Genomic DNA, 8,345 nt, shown 5'->3' with positions numbered 1-8,345 from the left:
AAAGTTTCCTGCAAAGTAGACACATATTGAAAATAATAATAATGCAAACAGAAGCTAACAAGAAAATGACAAAACTGACATATTATGAGCTTTCCATCAGGCAGGCAAAAGAGTGTGTCAGTCTAATTAGATATTACAAGCAGTTATCCAATGAATAAGAAAACATCTGCTTTTTAAAAGAAACTCATGCTATTGAAAGAACATTTGAAAACTGATGTGTGAAATTATTTCCACTGTTTGGTAATTTTTTTCCCCAAAACAATGTAACTATCTAAAGCTCACCTGCATGGTAAAAAGACTTGGAGACATAATTTATCATTTGTTTAGAAATTTCAATGGGTTTTGTTAAAAATATTAAAAGCTATTTGTTAAAAATATTAAAAATGGGGCTTCCCTGGTGGCGCAGTGGTTGAGAGTCAGCCTGCCGATGCAGGGGACACGGGTTCGTGCCCCGGTCCAGGAAGATCCCACATGCCACGGAGAGGCTAGGCCCGTGAGCTATGGCCGCTGAGCCTGTGTGTCCGGAGCCTGTGATCTGCAACGGGAGAGGCCACAACAGTGAGAGGCCCACGTACTGCAAAAAAAAAAAAAAAAAGAAAGAAATTTACTAGCCAGATTTTAACAAAATCTGAAAAATTGGTGAACTGAAGAATGAGTATCAAGATTCAGTAAGTATAGACAACTGTGTATTTCCATTTGACTCTTTGTATCTTGGTGAGATAGCTTTATCAGCTAGGGCTGTCATTAAAACTAAATACCAAAGCAGACTGAACTAGATCTTTATCACAAAGCATTAACCAAAAAAATATTTTTTAACCAGCAAATATGTGTAAATGCTGCATTGCTTTCACTATATCACTCATTACATTAAATATTGTGGGTTTTGCTAAACTTATTTTTCTAATGGGATATTTGATCATGCAAAAAAATCTTGTATTTGTCTAGGCCAAGGTTTTCCAAAGTGCAGTCTATAGACCTCTACACCAGAATCCCCCCCACAGTACTCCTTAAATGCTGTTGCCTGAGCCTTGTGTTCAAGACAAACAGCCTTCAACAAACAGAGGTATTCTCCTGGAGGTATAATCAGAGTGACTGAAAGAGAAACGTGGAATAATTTTATGACCATGTGATTCCCTGTAATTTAATGCTTTGTCTGTGACGCATTTCAAGTCAATGGTGAAATGCTTCCCATAATTTAATCCAGATTTGCAGCATTTCAACATAGACTTCATGATAAATTAAAACCAGCATTAGTGAAAAACCTGGATTTCATACCACCGGCTACTTTATTTAAGGGGTTTTGTCTACTTAGTGAACTGGAGGAAGAAACTAGAGACAGAGAAGACATGGATGGAAGGAAATGAATGAATATGGCCAGAAGGAGAGCAGCAGAGATGGCCCTTCTACAGGAGACTCTTGCATCCCAGTTTCTGAATCCCCTAAAAAGAGACTTTCATTTCCACTGCTTTTTATCTACCCACCTTGTGTTACTGAACCAAACTTGGGTCCGCTCGCCCAATGCACAGCAAAGCCAATCTACTGACACTGGGTTGTGGTGAAGGAAAGTATAGCACTTACTGCAAGGCACCCCACATGGGACCAAGCGTGGAGAATGAGCAGCTACTGTTCAAAAGACCCAAACTCCCCAATAGGTTTCAGGGAAGGATTTCTAAAGACAGTGTGAGGTAGAGGGTCACAGGGTGTATGATCAGCTTGTGCACAATTCTCTGATTGGTTGATGGTGAGGTAACAGGGTGAAGTTTCTGGAATCTCAGTCATCAACTTTCTGATTCCACCTGGTCTGTGGTCTACTCGGTGGTGGTCAGCAAGCAGTTAACTTTTTCCACCTAGTAGGGGTTTTAGCATCTCCAAAACAATTCAAGGATATTGTTCAGGATATTATTTACAGCCCTTGAGGAGGAAATAAAGGTCCTTGACTTTGTTTTATGGCTAAACTATTATTATTTTGTCTTGTTTGACTATTTTCCTTTGTTTCTGCATTTTCTCACTTCTCTGATTAAATTTGTTCTTTAGAAATCAGGGTGGGCCTAGGAGGCTAAAGCTTTTCTACAAACAAGAGGGAGGGGACACAGTGGGTAAGTGGGGAGGTTGTCCCCAGGAAGGCCCTACAGGGTCCTGCTAGCTGTTTCAGTTGGACTGGTCCTCACTTAGAACTGCATGACCGCCAGGACCTCAAAGGGAGCTTTCTTCCTCTGTTCACATCCCTCTCCTTTCCCCACTCCCTCAAGCATTTTTTTTTTTTTTTTGGTGGAATCCTAACCACTGGACTGCCAGGGAATTCCCCCCTCAAGCTTCTTGAACAGTTCTTTCCTCTCATAACTTCTGGTCCCTTGCCCTTGTCTTTTTATCCTCCCAGCAGGGCAATCTCATTTCCGGTTTCCCTTTCCCTGACCCTTAGCCTGGAAGGGATCTAATATTGGGAAAGGTTATAGAACCCTGTTCCAACTGCTTCAGAGCCCAGAGCCCTTCATGCTAGTGACCTCATTATTTTGTGCAGAGTGCCCTGCAGGTCCTGGTTAGAGGTTTCCAACGTTCCCAGGACAGACACTTTGGCATGGGCACAACCCAGGGACATGACCCAAAGCTCTAAAAACTGAAACCTCCCATCTGGAATTCTAAGATGTTTTTTGAAATTGACCTTAGTAAGTTACTCAAATGCCATCCAAAAGCATAAAAAGGTAGATACACCAATTAGATTCTATACTCAAGTATTCGTTAAATAAATTATGGTGGAAAAAAACCCCCAAATTATTCATTCTTCAACAATTGTATTGAAGACTTACTTTTATAAAAGAGACAGCAACAGCATTAAGTAAAATAAATGGAAAGGCACATGTTTTCCAGCTTAGTAGCATTGGTAATTGTATCTCTGAATATTACATTACCTTACTGTGCTTTTTTTTTTTTTTTTTTTTTTTTTTTTTGCGGTATGCGGGCCTCTCACTGTTGTGGCCTCTCCCATTGCGGAGCACAGGCTCTGGACGCACAGGCTCAGCGGCCATGGCTCAGGGGCCCAGCTGCTCCGTGGCATGTGGGATCTTCCCAAACCCGTGTACCCTGCATCAGCAGGCGGACTCTCAACCACTGCGCCACCAGGGAAGCCCCTTTACTGTGCTTTTGAGAGACAATTTGTTTATTAACCTAAGAGATGTTATAACACATTATCTCATCACTTTTAATTTGAATTGCATCATTTTCTGGTGAAACTTACGACCAAGAAACATAAGAATTATTGATTCTGACTTATTTGCAAATCTCAGCCTTTCTAGGTAAATAAATACATAGAAGTTATATGTTTGAGGTTCTAGCTATACAAAAAATTTTTTAGTCAAGAAATTTTATCATGTTAAATATGGCCAAAAATCTTTTTTTTTTAAAGACACATTTATTCAGCATCATGATCAGACTATTACATTTAGCAATCAACAGCATGGGTGCAAAAAAAAAAAAATCTACATTAAAACCCTTTGTTGGAATGCTTTACACTTTCCACAGAACAGAAACTAAAATAACCTGTTATACAATTAGTCACAAATACAGTCCTTGAGTTTTGCCCATACACATGAGTATTGTCTAAAACATGTCTTCTTTGTAGCAGCTAGGCCCTGCCACCACTGTGCTTGGCTGAGTTCACAAATCTGTTGTAACCTGTAGCTTCCCTGTCACTTCTCTGGCTCTCCTCTCCTGCTAAGCTTTGTTTCCTGGCAGTAATCAAAACCTTCTGCCACTGCCATAGCTACTGCTGCTGCTGGAACCACCATAGCCACCTTGGTTTTGGGGTTTGGCAAAGTATTGGCCTCCACCACCATAGGGGCCAGAACTTCTGCCTCCAAAGTTGCCTCCTTTCATGGGTCCAAAATTGGAAGATTGATTGTTGTAACTGCCAAAATCATTGTAGCTTCCACCACCTCCAAAATTGCTTCCACTACCACCGCCAAAGCCGCCTCCGCCTCCTCCATTGTTATAGCTGTCACTCCCGCCATAGCCACTGCCCTGGTTTCTATAACCCTGTCCACCACTTCCATAGCCTCTGCTTCCTCCAGAGTAACCAGGGCCACCTCCTCCATAACCACCATCATTACCAAATCCATTATAGCCATCCCCACTGCCACAATATCCACCACCACCACGGCTGCCACCAAAGCCACCTCGACCACTGAAGTTTCCTCCCCGACCAAAGTTGTCATTCCCACCAAAACCACCTCCACGACCACCACCAAAGTTTTCAGAACCACTTCGACCTCTTTGGCTGGATGAGGCACTAGCCATCTCTTGCTTAGATAGGGCTTTCCTTACTTCACAGTTGTGGCCATTCACAGTGTGGTATTTCTGAATGACAATCTTGTTTGCAGAGCCATGGTCATCAAAGGTTATGAAAGCAAAGCCTCTCTTTTTGCCACTGCCTCAATCAGTCATGATTTCAATCACTTCAATTTTCCCATACTGTTCAAAATAATCTCTTAGATGATGTTCTTCAGTGTCTTCTTTAATGCCACCAACAAAAATCTTTTTCACAGTTAAGTGGGCACCAGGTCTTTGAGAATCTTCTCTTGAGACGGCCCTCTTTGGTTCCACAACTCTTCCATCCACCTTGTGTGGCCTTGCATTCATGGCCGCATCCACCTCCTCCACAGTGGCATATGTGACAAACCCGAAGCCTCTGGAGTGTTTGGTGTTTGGATCCCTCATTACCACACAATCTGTGAGCGTTCCCCACTGCTCAAAATGGCTCCTCAGACTCTCATCGGTTGTTTCAAAGCTCAAACCTCTGATGAAGAGCTTCCGCAGCTGTTCGGGCTCTTTGGGTGACTTTGACTTAGACATGACGGCAGTGGAGGGGGGCGGGGGAGACGTTAACGATGCTTACTCGGCGGCGTCCACGAGCAGAAAGGAGTAATCTACCGAACGTATCTGGCCAAAAATCTTTTCACCACTAGTAACATTTTAAAATTTACCTATGTGTTAATAATCATCCCTCAAAAGTACAGTAAAACAAATTCAAAGGAAAACAAAGCAAAATGAATAAGAATTTCTTCCCCTTTCGTGTCTGTGTTCCAGCTTGTCAAAATAAAATTCCCCTATTGCTTATTTGTTTCTTAGGAGCCTTCATGTACATTATAAGTTTTACCTATGTGTCAACAACAATTTAAGAAATGGCCAAGTTACAACGTACAATTCTCCAATAGAAATGCATCCTTAGAATTTGTTAAGCCTAAACAAGGGGTCAAAATTCACTAAAATTAACAACACAAAGCCTCCTAAGAAACAAATTAATAAGCAATAAAAGAATTTTGACAAATTGGTTTGCTTTCCTTTGAATTTTTTTTAAACACTGTAACTAATTTTGCTATCATGGCTCTTTTTCTGATTTGGTCAGGGGAGATTTTTCCCCCTTATGAACACTATTTTAGTTCTGATCAAAGAATTCAGATATTGGAAGGACTCATTGGATTACTGACGGAATCTTCTTCCATTCCATTACATGGATCATGACTGTCAAAGGCAGCCAAAAGACAAGGTCATTGCTCCATGTGTAAATTTTTCCTTTGGTTTGTTTGCTTTTTCAATGCAATAGAGAATATATTTGCCAATTTTCAGCCAATTAATAGAAGTTTAGACACATAGGGTTTATACAGTTTCAACAATATTTGAAATCTAGTTGCCTGTTTAAATTGCTGGGCAATCCCAGAAAATATATAGGAGCTCCCTAATCCACTCTTCAGTACAAGAATATCTCTTCTGCAGTCAATATAGAGCCTTGCCAGGGAACTTCAGGCCTCTTCTCAGGCCAGTTAAGGGCACTGTCTCTTACTTTTTACTTTGGCAAGAGGATTTCTCTGTTCCCTTTACTTCTTTTGTCTCCTACATTCTCACCTTTGGTGAAGAGTGGGTCTTTAGACCTGAAGACATACAGATGGTAAACAGGTACATGAAAAGATGGTCAACATCATTAATCATCAGGGAAATGCAAATCAAAACCACAAATTTCACATCTGTCAGAATGGCTATCATCAAAAAGACCACAAGTAACACATGTTGGTGAGGATGTAGAGAAAAAAGAACCCTAGTATACTGTTGGTGGGGATGTAAATTGGTGCCACTATGGAGAACAGTATGGAGGTCCCTCAAAAAATTAAAAATAGAATTACCATATGATCTAGCAATTCTACTCCCAGGTATACATCCAAAGAAAATGAAAACACTAATTCAAAAAGATAAATGCACCCCAGTATTCATAGTAGCATTATTTGCAATAGCCAAGATATGGAAGCAACTTAAGTGTCCATCAACAGATGAGTGGATAAAGAAGATGTGGTGTATAAACACAATGGAATACTACTCAGCCATAAAAAAGAATGAAATTTTGCCATTTTCAACAACATGGATGGACCTGGAGGATAATATGGTAAGTGAAATAAGTCAGACAGAGAAAGACAAACACTTATATGTGGAACTGAAAAAATAAAACAAACAAATGAATACAACAAAACAGAAAACAGATATAGAGAACAAAGGAGTGGTTACCAGTGGGGAGAAGGGTGGGGGGAGGGGCAAGATAGGGGATTAAAAGTTACAAACTACTATGTATAAAATAAGACACAAGGATGTATTGTACAGCACAGGGAATATAGGCAAAATTTTATAATAACTTTAAATGTAGTATGATCTATAAAAAATATTGAATCACTGTGTTGTATACCCGAAACTAATATAATATTGCAAATCAACTATACTTTAATAATAAAAAAGAGTAAGTCTTTAGGAACAAATTATTTATTCATTATTAGATCACTATTAACTGAACACCTGCTATATGCCAGATACTCTACTAGGTTAGTGAGCAAAACAGACAAAAATCCATTCTCTGGGGCTTCCCTGGTGGCGCAGTGGTTGAGAGTCCGCCTGCCGATGCAGGGGACACGGGTTCGTGCCCCGGTTCGGGAAGATCCCACATGCTGTGGAGCGGCTGGGCCCGTGAGCCATGGCCGCTGAGCCTGGCGTCCGGAGCCTGTGCTCCACAAGGGGAGAGGCCACAACAGTGAGAGGCCCACATACAGCCAAAAAAAAAAAAAAAAAAAAAATCCATTCTCTGAGTTTCCATTCAAGGAAGAGATAGATATTGAACAAATAAACAACTATATTACGTGTCAGATGGCTATATATGCTATGGAGAAAATTTGGGAAATGGACAGAGTATAGGGGTGGCAATGGTGGTTGCTTTTTTAAATAGGATGGTGAGAGAAGCTCTCACCAATAAGGTGAGTAGAAAAGTCATGGATTAAGTAATACAGTACAATTGGCCATTAGCGGTTCGTGGACATACATTTAAAGGAATACTTAACCACACAGTTGTGCATTTTCCTTTAGTCAAACGGAGCTGCAAGGCACAGGGCAGATATAAGCTTAATAAGGATTTAATTTAAGTTTTAATAAGGGTTTAATAAAGGTTGTGACCTTGCCATGCATGAAATGAGGAGGAAGAAAGAGGAGACAGAGGAGCTGAGGGTGATCACAAGAAGGGATTATCATGACTGACCACAGCATTAAAGTTGGATAATAAGGGAAGAGAGGATGTAGGTGAGGGATAGTGAAAATGTGATAGGGTTAATGGATTACTGATCCCAGTGGAGGTGAAGGATTGCTGGATTCTGATTCTCTTCTAGGATCGAAATCAGAAGCCACTGGGGTTTGATCCTCTTTTTTTTTTTTTTTTGCAGAACATCTGTTTATTAATTTAAAGGGATATTTTAATTTTCCAGAAAACCAGATAATCATTGCAGCATGACATAGAATTCTCATTTTCCTGTTTATCTGTGAGGAAGAAATTTTTTTAACATCTTTATTGGAGTATAATTGCTTCACAATGGTGTATCAGTTTCTGCTTTATAACAAGGTGAATCAGTTATACATATACATATGTTCCCATATCTCTTCCCTCTTGGGTCTCCCTCCCTCCCACCCTCCCTATCCCACCCCTCTAGGTGGTCACAAAGCACCGAGCTGATCTCCCTGTGCTATGCGGCTGCTTCCCACTAGCTATCTATTTTACGTTTGGTAGTGTATATATGTCCATGCCACTCTCTCACTTTGTCACAGCTTACCCTTCCCCCTCTGCATATCCTCAAGTCCATTCTCTAGTAGGTCTGTGTCTTTATTCCCATTTTACCCCTAGGTTCTTCATGACATTTTTTTTTCTTAGATTCCATATATATGTGTTAGCATACGGTATTTGTCTTTCTCTTTCTGACTTACTTCACTCTGTATGACAGACTCTATGTCCATCCACCTCACTACAAATAACTCAATTTCGTTTCTTTTTATGG

The 8,345-nt window shown here is 40.5% G+C and overlaps 1 pseudogene across 1 annotated transcript; it reads right to left on the bottom strand.

Moving 5' to 3' along the window:
• Positions 1–3,435: 3,435 nt before the first annotated feature.
• LOC308612464 (heterogeneous nuclear ribonucleoprotein A1-like) lies at positions 3,436–4,923 on the bottom strand (annotated as a pseudogene). Its single transcript has one exon. The product of its transcript is annotated as a heterogeneous nuclear ribonucleoprotein A1-like (transcript).
• Between the last annotated feature and the right edge of the window lie 3,422 nt (positions 4,924–8,345).

This window comes from Mesoplodon bidens, assembly GCF_964165515.1.
Source record: "Mesoplodon bidens genome assembly, chromosome: 2".
Taxonomy (NCBI): Eukaryota; Metazoa; Chordata; class Mammalia; order Artiodactyla; family Ziphiidae; genus Mesoplodon; species Mesoplodon bidens.
The sequence above is the reverse complement of the archived record's forward strand: the minus strand, read 5'-3'. Positions and strand labels throughout refer to the sequence as shown.